This window comes from Athene cunicularia (genome assembly GCF_003259725.1).
Source record: "Athene cunicularia isolate RWA chromosome 2 unlocalized genomic scaffold, athCun1 chr2_part1, whole genome shotgun sequence".
Lineage (NCBI taxonomy): Eukaryota > Metazoa > Chordata > Aves > Strigiformes > Strigidae > Athene > Athene cunicularia.
This window is the reverse complement of record NW_020799095.1, coordinates 10316608-10336131: the sequence shown is the minus strand read 5'-3', so window position 1 is coordinate 10336131 and position 19524 is coordinate 10316608.

Sequence of the window (19524 nt, the reverse complement as noted above, 5' to 3'; positions counted from 1 at the left end):
CAGGAACCGTTAACTGTTTCGAAATATGATCTCTTTCTGCTTTTTTCTTATTGCTTAACCAGTTCCTCATCTCATGCTCTCTCTCCCACGTTAAATGAAAAAAAGACTTTTGTGAGGAGCTTTGTCACAGGGTTTTTGAAACATGAGCTCTAAATAAAATGTTGCTGCAAAGATGTAGACCATGCTAAAACTAAACAGAAAAGGGATTGGAAGACCAACCGCCTGGGCATGACTCATTTTCTGCCACACGTGTAAACTATGCCTTGAGAAAGGCATAAAGACAGACATCAGAAAGTCTTTGATAAAATGGGGGCTGTAATTTAATTTTTGGTACCAAGTGAAAAACAGCTTTACCACTCTGAAAAGGAATTGTTTGTGCAAATCAGATGCTGGCTCCCAGCAGACCCTCCTTGTCTAAGTCATTAAGACTCTCCCTCCTACCACTATTAGTCATGCTGAGTATTAATATTATTCATTATTACTCATAGTTTACTCTTTGAATAACCTCATTAATTTCAGTGAGACATTTGCAGTAGGAGGTAGTAGATAATCTATGCATTTATATATGTACGTATGTCTAATTAAAGGCTATCAAATGAGAGGACTGAGTTTCCCTTGCTGACTAAGCTGATCCTTAAAACTCTGGACCCAGAACTGAAAGTATTTGTGGCTGCTGCTGAGGACGTGCTAAGTCAAGCTCTAAAAACTATCTGTGGCAGAATCGGTCTTCACCACAACCTTCATGAGGATACTGCAAAGTTATACCAGTCTCTCACCTCCAGGCTCTACTGTATAAAAGAGAGTTGGAAAGGGACAGGCAGTTGTCCCTCAGTACTCCTGAACAGCATGCTAGTAACAAAGTTCACAAGCAGATTCAGAAAAAAACACACACAGCTTTGTACCTCACAGGCCACACTTCCATTTATTTGTGCTCTTTTGTGGATCCCACTGACATTCAAAACTTTTCTCCTCTGCGGGTTTTCCTTCTTCCAAAGCTAGAGAGAAGAACAAGCCAGTTAACTTTTCATTATGAGATCAAACTGTACTTTATCCACCTCTGTAGGCATCCTGTGATAAGATCATCTGGGGGATAAGGGCAGACTCTTCTTAAAGAAGTAAGAGGCCCATGAGAGCACTTCATATCATCCAGGTCATAAATAACTTGCGTGTTGTTGCTTTTTATTTTTAAAAAAGGAGAGTTAATTTTCTCAGTGATTTCAGTACATTTCAAAAGTTCGTGTATTACAATATTCATCTTCAATTACATGTTTAAAGAGGAAAATTCTTGTGATAACTTTCTACAGAAATAAATTGGGACAGCAGTGCTACAGGCAGCAGGAGACTGGAAGGGTATACTGTCTGAAAACACAACAATGAGTCAGAAAAGAATGACTGATGTCTGCTCCCTGATGATTCCCTTCAAACATTTAAAGGAATTCCTGCTATGAGTGAGAATTATAACTTTTTACTCTGTCCCCATGTCTTCCTCTCACTGCCTCCCCCAAACAAAGATTACTAGTAGAGCTACAAAGTCATCACCCATCCTGTTTTCTCACCACTACCCACCTCATCCCTCTGAAAGCCAGCTGGATCAGGCAATGCCTGTGAAGCCAGGCTCCTAATCCCATCAGGGGAGTGTGATAGTAATCTGAAAGAAGCAAGGCGGGACACTTTCTAAATACTACCACCCACAGGAAAAATTGTACTCAGCTGCTTACAGACTATGAAAGCCTGTCTGCTCTCCTGGACAAAGAGCAGGAAAATAAGCACAGGATCAGACTGTGCTGTTTAGTGACTAGCCCCTTGAGAAGCAGACCCTGGCTTTCCCTCAGCTCTCTGGAGCACACCTTGAATATTAGCACTGTACTGTTGAATTTGTTCAGTCTCATGCTCTGGACACGTTGGCTCATGCGAGTGGTTCCCACTTCACGTTTGTCTGAAACCAGGGTTAAACTTCACATTCAAGACAAAGCCACAGGCTGGCATGACAGCTGAGGTGAGCTCTGTGGATCACAGAGTCAAAGAGGTTATAGCTCTTTTGCCACCAGATCCCATCTGCTGAGTTCCCGTGAGGAACAAAGTCTCACTCCTGACTGGATGCACCTGATCAACATGGGCCCCTTTTCCACCCACACAACCCACTGCACCAGAACCCTTCCCCCATCACAAACCTGGCTGAGGCACATGTCTGAGAATAAATCAGGAGGCGGCACACTGGATGATACAATGCTGCCTTCTTCCTCAGACTGTAAACATGAACCATCCCCTGCAGCTGGGGACAATTTTAGTCACCACAAGCTCTTAACAAGTAACAGCCTATGCACTTTTCTCAGAACTGGTGTTGTATTTCTCTCTGATACAGACACGTACTGAGGTTGGGAAAGGAAACATTTATCTCCTCCACAACGGAGCCAGACTAGAGGCAGGCACCATCTTATCCAAAACAATTAATAAAGTGATCCTACCATTGACTGAGCTTTCAAATAATTGCTTTCTGTCAGATAGGCTTCTCCTTAACACATGGGGAGGGGTGGAGTTCATCTCAGAATTGTAAATATTATCAAAGGTACATTAAACATATTGATTGCTAAGGTGTGTTTCTAGACACGGGCCAATGCCAACATGGATTGCAGTTGCATACAAACTCTCCACCTTCTCCTTCCAAAAGCTCAGTCATAACCTCACAAAGCTTGATCAAGGCTAACATACTTTATCTTAAAAAAAAAAAAAAAAAAAAAAAGGCTCCAGGACATTTTCAAATAAGGATCATGAGAATCAGAGTCTATTGTACAAAACCAGGAACTTCTACATCTGTGAAATTCAGGCCTTCATTATTATTTTAAGAACTCTGTAGATTCAGTCATATCATTCCAGTCATCTTAGACAGAAAATTCTGAATTAATCTATTTCTCAGTTTGAGAAAGAGAGGAACAGTTATTTACCTATCACATAAGAATGTAGTAAAGAAATATGAGCTAATATCTCCCAAGTCATAAATCATTGCACAAGTACCAAGGAGTATTAGGACTTACATTTTTTTTTTTTAAAAAAAAGACTCATTATACAATCTGTTTTATACAAATACAGTTGCAGCAATTCTCATAGATATAATACAATGATCTGTTATAATCCTTTAGGAAACATTTCATCAGGGGTCCAACGAACAAATACTTTTTAATGGGAAAAAACCCAGCAACCTCAGTTCAAAACTATCTTAATTTTGATCATGAGAAATGCTGGGTCAGTCCTATTGCCAGTTACTGGTAAGCAAATGGCAAAGCTTCCATTGACTTCAATGGGAGAACGATAAGATCTTGAGGCAATGTATTTTAAGTTACTGATATTCACAGGAATTTCCCTGTGAGCACAAATGTCATACAGTAACCACTTGGCAAGAATAAAATGGTGACATTATTACTAGTGCAGAATAATGGTTCATGATCTTTGCACTGTGCCCTATAGTGCAAATGTCACTACATTTATCAAGATATTTCTTTTCCTTTGTGTCTGAGGGTATGGATCACAGCAGGAAACATTTTTATTTTTACAGTGACCTTTGCAAAGCTTGCACAGCTAGATTATGTTGTGGCAATGGGACAACCCAAAGGTCATAAAACATTATTCTGCCCTAGTAACTATTAGAAATGTGATGGGAGTTAGAAAAGGTATCTGTCCCCAGGGCCAGTTTTTCTAGTCTTCCACCTCTGGAGACCTGGGTTCGATATTGGCCATGCCAGTTACACGCTGGAGGCTGTTATGAGTCCTCGTTAACATTTCACCAGTTAACTGAAGGCTATGCTTCCTGACTTGATGAAGTTCACTCTCTCTTTAGATACTACTGAATCATCCAGACAGTAAACTTAATAATGTTTAGACTGGGGGGAGTGAGAGCTGATTTCCAAATGCAAAGGCAAATGCTTGCCATCCCCTTAAGAACAGACAATGTGAAACTACAAAAGCAACTTGAAGGTGCAGAAGAGGCACTATCCTGGATAACACTGCCAAAAGCTCCTAACGCAGCAGTGCACAGCTTGTTGGCAGTAGATTATACTTGTGATATTACACAGCGTCAAAACATTAGATTATAATGATAACAGTACTCCTGTGTTAGTCCATACTTTTCAAAATTACACAAATCTAAAACACAATGCATGAAAAGCAATTTTTTTTTTTTTAAGAGCATTAGTGTGCATTTGTGTAACGCAAATATCTGCTGATAGTAAAGCAAACAGCAACAATGGCTAATGGGTACAAATTCCTGCAAAATATATGTGTATTTTCATCACAGTGTCATTTAGGGGCACAGGATGCAAAGTGACAACTGAAAAAAAAAGTAAAATCCAAGGCTCAAAAACACGTGGAAGACAAAATAAGCAGTGGTGATACACTAAGGAAGCAGAAGCAAAAGCTGGTGCATCCACTGATGAATTCAAACTGTCCTGTTGATTCACATAAGCAACACGAGGTGAAGTCATTGCAGCAGAAAGAACAGGATTCCTGAGGATGACACATGAATTAGAAAAGCATTTACCTCCTTTGCTTCAGAACGTCCTGTTCTGGCACTGCCACAACATGTCACTTTAAAACCAAAATGGCACTGAGAAGAATTAAACAAACACGGGCATGTGGTTAACCCTGCTGGGGCCTGTTACCATGATGTAACCACCCAGGTTTTTTTGCTCAGTGTTTTGCACGCCAGGATTATAAAATTTTACCATTTTTAGCCTACAGGCCTTACTTACATTTGTGTTTTGCTGGTACAACAGTATTTTATGCTATCTACCTTTAACAAAACACCACCTTTTCATGTCTCTGCAACAGTAAGTGCATCACTTGGTTGTCTTCACATGAAGACCATGTTGAAAACATCTTAGGTATTCCAGTAGAATAGGAACAGGGATGAAATGCACAGGGAGAAATGAACCAATAGCAATTTCACAACAATTTTAGAAAACCAGGGGAATGTGTTTGGGGGTAGATATTTAGGAAGCTTCAAGGATACCAATAGTATTTAATCTTTTTTAATTATTATTTATTTATTTCTAAAAGGGAAAAAAAATCTGACATAATTTTCAAAGAAAATTACCACAGAATAAGACTTTATTTTTCTCACTAGGATTGAACATGACTGGTGAACTTCACATTAGATTCTCACAAAATGAGCAAGTAGGTTTTGTGACACAAACCTGCCCTCTGCTGGAAGCACAAGAAAATGGTAAATACAAAAGATCCGAATAGAATTCGAAAGGGATATCCTTCATATTTTTTGTACACAAACAGCGCTTCTTTACATTATATGTTTCCTTTCTTTGAATGACAGTGAACTAGCTTTTCCAACTCTGAATAATCCATTTTATTCAGTGCTACAGAACAATGTTCACATACCTTATCTACCAACAGAACATTACTGATCCTGCACAGACCTAAGTCTATGCAAGGCAATTGCTGGTAGAGTCATGAGCCTGCAGGAAGCACTGACCTGATAAAAATATCTGTGTCTTCCTTTCCTCATGAAATTCCTCACTAGCTGTGCATGTGCAGCTCTGGGTATACTCATCTTCCTCAAGTATCTTCACCCTTTGTAGACTGACTCACATCTACCATTGCTATCTTGTTCCACTTCTGCCTATTCTCTACATTTTTTTTTACTTAAAAAAAAAAAAAAAATCAAACAAAAATCTGTCTGAACAGCTCCAGCATGTATCTTGTATTCATCTACACAAAGATCAATGCATATTAAATAGGCCTTTAAGGCCCTTCAGCCTGATATGGAACCATCATTTTTCATCTAAATAGAATAACCTTGTTCAAACTCAGTCTCCTTGCAAATAAAAGACCACCTAGTCCAAATAAATGATATTGACCAGTGTTTACTCCCTGACCTACTGCATGAAATCAAGCAAAGCTGCAGATGTTGAACATTTTGTAAATACATGGGGTTTAAGTATCATTCACTTATTGCTGAAGACAAGCGCTACCTCTTCCAGCAGCAACCCACTCTTAAACTTAGAGCTAACTTGCAGCTCGTTCTTAAATCCCCTGCGTATTGCAGCTTATCCAACCTGGGCATGTTGCTAATAGAAGCTATTAACAGCATAAGCTCGAAAAACATTTGTGCCAAGAGATGAACTCCAGGTCCACTTAGATTATAGCCTCTGCATTTTTGTGGACTTCATGCTAGTAAACAAATTGTATCCAGGTGCCTCTGCACAAACACAGAGTTAGTTGAAAGATCGTAGCCACAATCACTGCACGTGTCCCAGAACCTGCAAAACTGTTTCCAACCATGTTTGAAGACCGCTTTCCTGTAAATGTGATCCCCCAACATGGTACTCCAGTGGGGTAGGTGGAATAGAAACACTGAAACATCCATGGATCTACAATCAAACATGCTTTTAAGCCACCTTTATAGTGTCACAGGGTGCATATACTCAGGCTCTGCAGCTTTCTGGGGACTGATAGTTCTCCTCTTGGAGCAGTACCTGCGGCTGTGCCATTATTCAGCTATGCTTTTACATCAGCTGCCATGAGCCTTCTCCATAGGCAAAGGTGTCCACTCACTCTCTGCTACAAGTTTTCAACCACATGCTTGGAAGAAAGGACTGCAGCTGCAAATATGTGGAAGTGCCTTATTCATCTGAAAAAAAAAAAAAAAGCAGAGTTAAACCTCCTGGTGATGCACTCTGTAGAAGGGTGTTGCAGTCTAAGCACCATCCCAGGAGAATCAGAGATTAAGTCACCCCTTACACCTTTGCACTGCACAAGTATGTAAGCCTGGTCTTCAGGACAACCCTCAGCAGGCAGAGGCTTCACCAATATCTTGTGTTTATATAATCAGTGTACTTAAGGTGGAAGAAATACAATCCAGTAAGTATGGAGCGCAACAAATATATTTTTACGTTTTCATACTGCTGAGCATCACTGGCATTTTATTAATAGGATCCTTGGCTGAGAAAAGACTAACTTAAGGCAAATTTGTGGTATTTAAAGTAATTATTAACTGGCCTAATGTCTTGCATTTGGCTAGTAAACAAAGCCTATCTTTATTAAACCAAAGTAAAGCAGTGAATGACCTAGTTTTATGGTTTACTGGAAGACAGGCACAGAATGACAGCATTTTAGTAGATAAATTCTGCCCCCAGTTACTTTCATACAGGTCCTCTGGCACACTGCATCTATTTTCTAGTTGGGATAACATCCTTCCCCTCCTTCCCCATTTCTCTCTCTTCTGTGCAGCTCACTTCAGTTTGCATTTCACTCTACCAGCTCTCCCCTCAATTTTGTCTCTCTCTCTCCAACCTCTCCTCTGTGGACTTTTGATCAAATAAAGTTAGGATGGAATTCTCATGGTTTATTAAATCAAGAGCAAATACTTAGAATAGAAATATTTAAAATAAGACAAAAATGTGTCTCTGAGTCTACATGCTAACTAGAGAAAAGCACAGTAGAATAAAAAAAAAAACCCAAAAACCAACAGTCTGCTTTTTCATTGACTGCAGCGATACCACATGCTTTCTCTACCTGTGGACTTCAACTGAAGTCAAAGTACCTAACACTTGGAAAAACCTGTGCCAAGTCCTTCTTTTTCTAGGTTTATACAGTTCAGTGGCCTATATTGAGGAACTAGGTTTGTTTTTTTCTTTTTTTTTTTTTAATGTTACGACATTCTTGCTTACACACTTTAAATCTTGGTAATACAATGACAATCTTCTTCCTAAGTTGTCACTTACATTCTCTACATTTTAGTAATTAATTATATCCCCAAAAGGGTAGCTATAATTTTAGAATCATCAAAAATCATTTGATCAAATGAGTGGAACACATCCCCTGAATTTTTTATGTCATGGTTAAGCTTATTTGCATAGGCAGGTATTTTCTTGTCTTGGAGTAATCTTGAAACACTGTGGTCACAGCAGATTTTTTCCTTGCCATTTTCAAATGATAATGTGTCAAAACCCTCCTGGGTCTGTCCTGCTCACTTAGTACTTTCTGATCACTGTGCCCTTTCTTCCCTTGAAGTTTTCTGCTTTCTTCCAATCAAGACATATTAATTCAAACTCTCGAATTTCAGAAGCAGATGAAGTGCAGCTGACAAGTTTGGGGTGGGGAAGAGGAGAAAACTCCTGTCTTTACTCCTGCAAAAGAATAACCAGGTTTGGCTACTTATTTTTCCTACGCAACTTAAGCTCCACAGCACAGTAAATGCCCTCGAGTGTGAAGAGAACACCTAGCACAACCACAAGCTCCTCTCCACAACAGGTCCAGTGGGCACCACCACAACAGAAATAGTAAGTGTTCGTTTTCCAGCTAATGCCAAAATACTAGCAGAATACAAAGCACATTTTAAGTTGTAAAACCCCAAAGGCTGTCCTTCTATTTGCATCGTATCACAGAACCAAACAAATGGCAGGTGACAAACACAGCTGCAAAAGGCCACAGCAGGAAGAGGATTTTGTCTTCAGTTTCCTTCCCTCTCTGGCAGCCAGGTGTTTCAGAGAGCCCTTTTGAATCAGCCGCTCTTTACCGACGCTCTCTCGCACAAGAGGGCACTGTAGCCACACACACCGGGGCAGTGTGCCTCAGCCCAGCAAGCTGTTCATATGCTGAAAAGGGCTTTCAACAACTCTTCCCCTGAGTTAAGAGCCCTTGTCTTCTCATCCAGACTGGTGGCAAACACAGCAGTAGGGTGCTGACGTGTTGCACTCCTACACCTTGCACAGACGGATTGTTCCAGGGTAAAATATAACTTTATCCCAGTTTCAAACTTGAATAAAATTTGACACTTACGATTTACCTGCATACCCAGGGAGCTGAAGTCATGGAAACTACCATAAGATCTGGGTTGATTTTTTTTTTAAAAAAAAAAAAAGTTAAATGCCAGTTCATGCTGTCAAAAGGAAAAACCTTCTGCACTTATAATAATGTGAACATTGGGATTATACTGTCAGAAAGAAACATCCTAGATATTCACAGGACAACTGGAAGAGATCTCATGGCAGTTTGAAATGAAGGGTATTAAAAACTTATTAGCATGTCTGTCTGCTTATCAATCTTCAAGAGTATTTATGCTTCCAAATAAATGGCCTGTCTTCAGGATCAGAATGTTCACAATTCCTATTCAGATATAAGTACTAAGTACAATATACCCTCAAAATATCAGGCTACCACTAACACATGATAGCGGTCAGAATTACCTATCTTTAGGCTCCCCACTTAATATTTCCAATTACATTTATAATAATAAATAAAAAATAGCAAAAAGGTGAAATACTTATGTTCTAGCTCAGTACCCCAAAGTACCTGAGGTTTGTAGCTCTAGAAATAAAATAAGTCTGTTACACACAATTATATTTATGTTCCAATTCAACTCAAGCACTGGGTGGACATGAAGTCTATTTAGAAAAAAAAAAGTTTAGGATGGGAAAAATAGAGGTTGAAAATCATATTTGAAATCAGCCACAGAGGGGGCCATTCCTGGTAAACCAAATAATAAGAGAATAAGCAAACCCCACTTGTATTTTTGGAGTGGTTTTCATTTGGCACTGATGATTAATAACGTGGTTTGAAAAGAATAAATCTCAACAACATGGGTTGAGATTTCCGGTAGGGAAATCTGCAGCCAAACCATTGCAACGTCAGACTGCAGAATTTACCGAGTTCCTAGGGGGAATAAGGTTTGTTTAAAGGATTAAACCACATCAAGGAAGTGTTAAGCATGACAGTTCAGAAATAGCTCAGGAAATCCTTAAAGCTGATTGCTGGAAGCTCTCAGGAGAACTATCAATCTGTAACATATCTTATTCTTATACTCTGTCATTAGCTGCTCTGGAGACACCGTACTGGACAAGATGGACTTCTGGCCTGACACCATAAAACCACTATGCTCCTGTGATCCACCTTGACCCACAGGAACCCATACCATAATGACCTTGAGGGACTACTTGACAAACCAGGCTAGGCCTCCAGCCTAACTCCCTACCACTTTTATCTAAATGCTAACACATCCAAAGCACACAACTTCCAAGTATCTTCCTGCTCTTAACACCTTTCCTGTATCTCCTCTTCTCTCTCTGCCCCACTATTTCCAACCTACACTACTGAAAAAAACCCCACACCAACAGCCTAGCTTAGGTAAGGCTATTTTATGCAGTCTTCTCCTAAAAGACTCAGATTAAAAAGGCTGCTGAAAACCTGTGACGTCAGCAGTTGATATTAAGATTGGCAAGGTCTCAGTACATCCAGTAAATTCATATGCTGAACTTGCTTTTCTGTAATAGCAAGATTATTAGAAAGCTGCCTATCTTACTACAAATCACAGCCTCTCTGTTTCCTGTTCTTTATTCTTTGCTTTTACATTTTTGTCTTCTCTTGTTGTTGTGTAGCATATCTGGACTACAATAAGCATGGTGAGTGTTCTAGCACACTTCATCTAGTATCAGGACACGTGATACCATCTCTTTGCCATGTAAAAAACAACCAATCAATGAAAAACACAAAACTGTAAAAATAAGGGATTTTTTTTTAAATCATCTCTGTAGCTAATAAAAAGGAAATAGTGGATGTTGGTAAAAATAAAACCTTCCTGTTATTACAGACATTTAGATCCCCCCATCTTTTCAAAATATTTAGTGACAATTATTTGCCACAGTATTTGATCAGCCAATATCTCTGTGTCCGAAATGCCAAATAACAGTTAATAGCTTGCTTCTGTATGATGACAGTGCCACATAAACACCATGAGCTCTCAGAGCAGTATATTCCAATAATAAACAACACAGCAGATTACATGGTATCAGAAGAGAATTTTTCAGATTTGCAAAAGGCACAGCTGAAATCTGCATCTGGTGATCTACCTTCAGATTTCATAGAATTTATCTCCCATCTTCCTTATGCCCAGACACAGCCATAAATTCCTCCTGCTTCCACAAAAATCACCTTTTGTGAATGGAAAAGTACAGGGCGGAACTCAGTGCTAGCATTAAAGAACAGAAGCCTTCCCTATCTATGAACTGCTGCAAACAATACATGTAAGGTTTGCAAAGCTGCTTGTGTACAGCCAGTTCTAACATTTGCTATTTACAAAGACAAAACAACTACAGTAAATTAATTCTACCAAGACTTTGCACTAACCACCCACAGGAGCACTACAGGTGCATTTCTAAAGCCAAAGGGCATAGCACTAAAATAGAATAATCCCTTGTGACATACAAAAGCAGTGTCTGATTTGCTTCTATCATCCAAAGACATTTGCTTGTAGCCGTGTGCTACCCAAATCTAAGGTGTTAATGTACTAGCCTGACTTCAGAAATCTCAGGAGTTGCTCACCCCAGGCAAAAGATATACATCTTTTTGGGGGGCTACTATGTAATATAACACATGAAAGCTCTATTTCTTACAGCAATAAGGCAACATCTTAGGTAACATCTAAGGGAACAGTTTCTTTCCCCCCCCTCTTCTAGGCTAATTCTTATTAGATTTGTAAGAAAAGTAATCATGTTGTTCTTCCCCCAACCACCCCCCACACCTAAAAAAACCCTGCCAAAACAAAAATCCCAAATCCCCTCAAACCAGCAAACTCCCAGAGCCAGTGCAGCATTGGACCATACCTCCCTATTCAGATACATTTTAAAGAGCTACAATTTTATGTTAGTAACCTAGGGCCAAATTCAACATATTCTACTCACGATAACTTCAATAGGGATGTATGAATACATAGCATTCAGTGAGACTCCTTATACTGGTAAGTGCTACTCAGTCTGCAGACTGCCATATCTGAGCCTTTGTGGTAGTGTCCCTCTTACCTAGCCAGAACGCATCCCAGCTTTGGAAAGTCTCCAGTATCCTACCTCTACAGGAAAAGTTTTCCTACTTGTATCTCCAGAATATCTGTATCTTTCTCCCACCTATATTCCTTTATTTGCCTTTTCCAGATTGCATCTGAAAGATTGCATGCTAGGTCATTATGCTTCATTTATATACGTGCCCTTCACCTGTTCAGGAGCATCCCAGATGGTCCATAACCATTACTGAACCAAATGGGATATGTTTTAAGTGTTACATTTGCAATCATAAGTGCTAGAGTCACAAGCCCAGAAAACAGGTCTGTAAACCCTTTCGGAGCTGTTGCATTGAAGCTAGAAACTGAGGCTACGTGCTTACAAAAGTCAGGCATATCCCTCAAGGCTGGGACCTGAAACCTTCCTCCACACTGGGCAGAGCTTCCGCACAGGGATGTCTTATGTTAAGTGACACGGTGATTCTTACAAGTTAGGAACAGCTACAGCTACACCATTTGGGGATTATTATCAACATGTTATAGAGTAGAATTTAAGATGAAGCAAGCCTGAACATCTTCAACAGCGAGAAGTGCTACGTACAGATGAAGCAGCTCCTGATGGGTCTGCCCTGAAAGGAAGTCAAGTTCAGAGCAGCCTTACACAAATGGTATGTAACAGGGACCAAGACATTAGCAAAGAGAATCCATATGCAACACTGTTACTCTTCCTCCGGTTGTGACTCAGTGCTGGGCTTTGTGCTGCAGAACTGGACCTGTTTTGTGGAAACAACAAGAGAAAAGCTCTGATTTGACATGTAAATGCTACAGCTCAAGGGCCTGCCCTGGGAAGTGTTGACCTCTTGATTTTTGCTGCAGACAGTTCTTTTTTTCAACACCCAATGCCCTCTGCAGACCTAGACCCCGCCACCGGGATTTAAGTCAAACAGTGTCATCAGGAGCTCAGGCAGCAAGGGTACCTGACCTACTCAGAACCATCTCTCGAGAAAAGCATTGAACCACCTTCAGAATTCAGCAGCTCAATGATTCGGTCTGATCCACAGAAAAATGCAACAGACTTTCAGGACTGTACTAAAAATTAACAGACCATTGCTCATTTGGAATGGAAACACTAAAATGTGTCAGAATATTACATAGAAAGCACAGTGGAAAGCAGGCATGAAAACCACTGAGCCAGCTCCTACCAATCCACTTCGGTGAAACTTTTGCTACCGCATATAACGCTGCACTTAATAAATAGCAGTGAACCCAAGATACTATTTGCTCATGAGTACTGCCATAAGCCAGAAAGCTAAACATGATTCTACAGCTGTAGGCTGAGGTCATGAGACTGCCACAAAAATCTACAGTGGTACAAAACATTCAAAGTCACTTGATCTAAAATATTTCAGGCCCTTTTAGCAAAAAAAATACAGAGCACAAAAAACTTTTGCTTGAAATTCATCCCATTTAATCCATAAACAAGGTTATTCTACTCAGACGTGATACCAGAATGTTTCAGTTTAAAAGGAAGTAGAACTCCTGCCTTATTTGCTGTACCACACATGATTTTGGAGCAACTGCTGCAGGACGCTACTATATTTCTATAGAAACTTCAGTGGGATTTTCAGTATGGGTAATACAATACATGCCTACCAGAAAGATTGGCACCTTTTATTCTTGCTTTGATTTTTTTTTGGTAATTTCAAGTATTGGTTCAAGAAAAGGTTTTCTTGGTATAGTTTTCTGATACTATCTCTGATTGTGAGGCTGCAATGATTTATAAATCTTACGTCTTTTTGCGAGTTTTCCATGCAGTAGCAAAACATAAATTGAAGGCACATTTTGCTTATTAAAAATAATAGCAGCATTCAAAATTCATACCATATCAAACACACATGGCGATGCTGATAATTCTGTGACTGAGGATTGAGCATGACTTGCTAGAAGTTACCAACACTTCTCCTTTAAAATGGAAACACGGTGTTTATAGCCATAGTTCCATAAAATGGTAAGCCTGGTTTTAGGGCACTTGACATCAGATTAAAAAAGGTGATAGAAACACATGACATAAACCATTAAGTTTCCATTAAATAACTGTGCTTCATCAAAGCTTTTCAGTTAAGTCTTGAAAGGTAACGTTCTTTCAGCAGGGTTTGTTTGATGGGTATCACATCATCACACTGCTCTGCAACTGACCTTCCTCTGTCAGCTCAGACCTTTACTTGGTACCTGCCTGCCCTTCCTCTGCTCCCAGTACTCAATAATGCATGCCTGGTGTGCCCTTCAATGCCTCCAAGTATTCTTTTCCCTTGTACATCCACCAGAGTCAGGCCTTCCTTTGCTGTTACTAAAGCATCCCATCAACTTCAAAGCTGTCGGTTCAGCCTGCACCCTTGTGCAGGCTGCTGCTGAGCAGACAGAACTAAGTCCCCACACCATTCAGCCATGACTGTGAAAGCATCCTTGGGAATACCAGCACCCCGGGCTAGAGGGCACCCTACTGCCAAGCGGTGTGAGGACCAGTTCCATCTATCACTGCCACCAGAAAGCAATCATCACAGCATGGGAAGCTGAAGTGGTGCAGTGCTAAGGCTCAGCACCTCAGGCAGGCCTCCCTGGAGGCTCAAGAGAGTAACATACTCAAGGGCTGTTATATCCAGCTCCTATACCACAATGTAACTAGTGCAATGAGAGACTAAAGTGCTTTTAGTACTACCATTTACTTGATGGAGACAAGAACAAGGAACCTAATGCTGAAGGAAGGGTGGGCACTCAAGGAGGGAAGGAAGGAATGAGAAGGCGGCAGCTCCAACAAGCCTAAATCCCAGAAGAACCTAAAGAAAGTACCTGAGGTCTGAAAACAACCATAGAAAAGAGATTGCTTGGCAGCATCTCACAGGGATTACAGAATCACAATGGGACAGCTCACATGGCTGGAGTGCTGGATCAGATGCATCTTGATTCACCTTGAAAAAAGCCAGACTGGAAAGTTAAGGAACATGAGTTTCAATCTATGCAAAGGGCTGGCTGCAACACACCCTGCTTTGCTTGGAACAGGCAACACCACAGTCAAGATCTTATGGGCAAGTATCAGAGAACAGTCCAACATGGGTGACTTTGTGGTAGGTGCCTGCTACAGACCTCCTGATCAAGAAGGGGAAGTAGAAGCAGCCTTCATCCAAAAGCTGGAGGAAGCTCCATGAGCTGGTACTCCAGCTCCAACCCCCACTGGTACTTACAGAGGACGAGAACCACCCTAATATCTCCAGATAGGGTAATACAGCTGGGCACAGCCAATCCAGATTTCTGGTTGGTGCTGATGGTAACTTCTTGATGCAGCTGACTGATGAGTCTTCTGGATTTCTTGTAATAAGTATGGGACTCAAAGGGCACCCGTAAAATAGTGGAGATTAAAGTTCTGAGAGAAGTGAGAAAGACAAATAGTACCATTACAAGCTGGCACTTCAGGAGAGAATTCAGCTTGTTCAGGAATCTTACTGGTAGAATCTCATGGAAGACTGCTGTGGAAAGTAAAGGGAAAGACTGTGAGTGCTGGCTGATCTTCAAGGACAACCTCCTCAAAGCACAAGATGGCCCATCCCTGCATGCAGGAAGTCAAGCCAGCATGGTGGAAAGCCAGCATGGATGAACAGACAGGTCCTTACTCCAGAGTTCAAATACAAGAAGGAAGTATATCAAAGGTATAAGCAGGAGTGGGCTTAGTCTCTGAGGCTTAGCTCCTGTCTCCAGTTATTTCAGATGATTTGAAGTTTTTCAAATTTCTGCAAATACTGCCATGCAGACAGTGAGCTTCATTCCCCTTCCTCCAATAAGAACTCATCTTCTGGCTCTAATGAATAACTCTGCCTTTAGCTCATGGCTGTTTATAACTGTTTGGCAAACAGAAGTTCTCATCTGAAACTTTTGCGTTTAGCCTGGAGTTTAGCAGAGTTTCTGGTCCTAATTCCAGTGTTGATTTTCATAACAACAGATTAAGAATCCTCACCTCATTTTAGGAGGAACATCTGTCCTGAGTGTTGTCTCTCCTGATCCATTCAGATCTTCTTCAAAAAAGGCATCAGAAATGCAACACAAGTATAACTTTTATCTATGGAATACTTCTAGAGCTACTCACACACCTACAGTGACAGATCTCTGCAAACCTATCCAGACCCAACCATGACTATATGTCACTTCCTGAACCAACAGTTTTGCAAGACCAGGTCAAGAACAAAGGATCATTACTGCTTTTTTTTTTTTTAAGACTGAAGAATTACAGCCCTCTGATCCTGAATGCACTCATCATCTTTTTGAAATGAGACAAAGATTTTTAACTGTCTACATGGCCACCACACAATTCTGCACTCATCTCTCCTCAATTACTGTTGTCTGGAGTTTCCAAGTATCCTGTGAGATGACAGTGAACAAACATGACGTTGCCTATGCAGCACATCATGTACCATGTCTCAGTCAGCCAGTCCTTAGTAACGACCTTCTGGTTTCTCAAATTACTCTTCATAGCACAACCTGCTACTCATATACTAGACAGTAGCTTTCTCCAATTGTAGCTTCCTCCCACCAGTGAATGAGACTTTTTCTCATAGGCAAGGTGTATTTTACTAGCCAATTCATTTTCTATTACATTTGTCCTAACTATAGATATATAGGTCTCAGAAAACAAATTATAATGAGAAAAAGAATAAACAGGGAAGATGTCCCTAAAACAGTAAAATTATCAGAGGCAATTCTGCTCCATCAACAAAGGTAGATAGAGGGTTAGTAAAACTGAATTAAAATAATGAGCTGTTAATATCATACACCAATTTAAGTGGTTTTTAACTTTTGCAAAATTCCCTTTGAAATCCAGTGTTGCAGAATTCAGTTCACAACTTGGGTTCTTCCAGGTAGCATTGTTGGCCTGTCCACTTATTTCAGGATTTTAACTTTTTAGGTTTGGGGTTTTTTTGAGCTTACAGACTGCCTTCCCTGCAGCTGGGTATTGACTACTTACAATCTAATCTTGCAAAATGCTAGTAATTTTGGTACTTACTCTAGGGCTACACAGGGAAGTCTCACAGAAGTATGTATTATGTTTGGTAGCAATGGCAACATGAGGTTTTTGTCTGAAGTTGCTGATTTTGTCTCTTTAACAGGCAGGAACAGATTTTCATATTTGGCCCTGAATGTTTTTTTCTTATTGGGAAGAGAAAGCTGAAGCATCAAAGCAGGTCTTTTCTTAATGTAATTTCTTACTATCAATGAGATCTACGCAAATCCCCGCTTCCCTGAGCAAATGACACAAATACAACCCATTCCCGTGGATTACTTGAGCAAGCTTACTTTACAGAAGAAACAGTCTTCCAGGGCCTGAGCCAAAAGGTGTTAACTTGGCACATATCTCCTTGTTCCCAAATTAGGCCCAGGAAACCTATCTTGAGAGGTATGTCTTTCATTGCGGAGTTAAATTTGGGTGATCCTGACTATATGGCAAGGTCACCAGCCTGCACAAGAAAGATCACACACCCCGAGTGATATCTGCATTATTGTGTTCACAGTCACTGCGACGGGTGGAGGAAGCAAGCAGTCGATTCAATGTGAATGATAGAGCGAGCTTCAACTTTATTGAAAGAAATCACACCTTGTATAAGCACTCTACAATAATCATGCATGCTAATCACAAATCTATTGGATACATGTAAAAAGCTATATTATAATATCCCAGCCATTGGGTACATCTAAAAGGTCACATTATAATATCCCAGCCCCTTGTGGCATTTCAGGTATGCATAAACACCTTCCCTCTTCTGGCCTGTTTTTCTCTCAGAGCTGTTTTCTATCACCCCCAAGGTCATAATGTACCTCAGTTTCTCTCTTTATTAACATAACAGTCCTTTATTATTATAACTGTACCCTGGGTTTTTTCCTCTGTTTACCTCAGGTGGCTGTGACCAGCTCCTGCAGGGAGCTATGGCCTTGCTCTCTGCAAGCCGTTCTCCAACAATTCACCTCTCCCTACCTAATCACCCCACATTTCTTAAAGCCATGACACAGTGAGTGACTTTGCATTTCTTTCCGAGGGACATTGTCCTTTCTGGACACTCAGAAGGAGCAGAAAGGCAGTAATGAAGCATTTATCCCATCAGCCCGAGGAGGCACCATTTGATCTGGAGAGAGTTTTGTCTCTTTGAATGATAAAGGTGCAATTTCAGAATTTTACAAATGAAGGCAACGTAAGGTTATACCAAAGCCAAATCCTGCTCCCTTCCTACAGTCCCTGGGCAGTTGCTTGCAACTCCCTTCACCAGTCCTGGCCATGTAACCCTGCCAGCTCCTTTGCACTGTCTCTGACTCTTGTTGGGTCTTAGTTGAGACGATTCGACTCGTGAACCCAGCAGAATGCAATTGCCCTTTTCTCCTGGATCTGTTTTCTGCCAAGTCTGTAAAATGAATCGACTCACAGATCTGTCTGATGAGCCTCACAGCTGGTACAAGGTAAGAAGTCAACCCACAAGCCAAGCATAAAAAGGAAAGATTAAGGAGGGTTAAAACCTTTCTCTTTTCTCAGCAGTAAGTGGAACCTTAAATCAGCTCAAACACCCTCCCATAGCTTCGCCCTTCCTCTTCAGTAAAGATACACCATAAAACTTGAGATGCTTTGGCCTAGCTATTAACCTCTTTAGCTGTTATAATAGAGGAGACTGAAAGCTTTAGCTGTTAGACAAAAGAGACAGTTAATCCACTTAATCTCCACCAGGATTTTTTTTAGGTGTGGTTATGGCAAATCTTTAAGGCTTTCTATAGGATGTTTTCACTCTATACTTCAGTGACCTTAAAACATTATGAGCAGCCATTAGCACTTCTCAGCATAACAATATTAATACCAGCATGGATAATGATGCAGATCAAATCTAATTGAAGTGAACAGGGTGGAGGAACACAGTTTGTCCTGTTTGCTGCTGCTTTGGCTCTCCCTGAAACACCTGGTCTGGAGAATACCCCACCAACAAGAAAAGAGATCCCTGGCGGTTTGTTGGGTTTGGTTTTGGTTTTGTTTTCTTTTCAGTCTCCAGTCCCTGGGTAGGTTGAGAAAACACCAGAAGGGCATTGCCTCTCATCTTGTATCTCCATGCTTCCCTACAGAGACTCAGTATGACTCAGAGCAGGGGGAGACACGGGCAACTATCCATTTATCAAAACCACCCACAATCCAGTCTAGCAGAAATCAGTCATCACCCCAGAGTTCAGAGCAATCCCATCAGCGGTTGTGGGGTTTGTTTTTTTTAACTCTCCAGTGAAATACCCCAATACTTCTTGTTTGTATGTTTGTTTCTTGTGTAGCATACTAGAGCCAAACACACCTCTTGTTCTTCTAATCACTCCAAATGTGAAACGGAAAGCAGCCTGGCACAGAGCATCCCTCCTGCAGCAGCTGATCAAAGACACTGCCATGGAACTTGTAAGATTTCTGGGCATTTCCAGGGGAATTGCATCTCCCTAAGAATTCTAGCTCAATTGGAATGTTAGAAACGGGAACTGAACCCACATGCTAATCACAATTTGGGGAGGAGAAACCACATTCAGGCTACACATTCCATTATAGTACACAATGATTAAATCTTCTGTAGCATTGCAAAAACAAGGAGCCTGTGTTTTCTAATACCTATGGGAGTGGCTTTTTCTCCCCCTGGCTGAAATCAGGGAAGCACCAGACCTAACCATAGGCAGCGGACTAAAAAGTCCCCTATGGA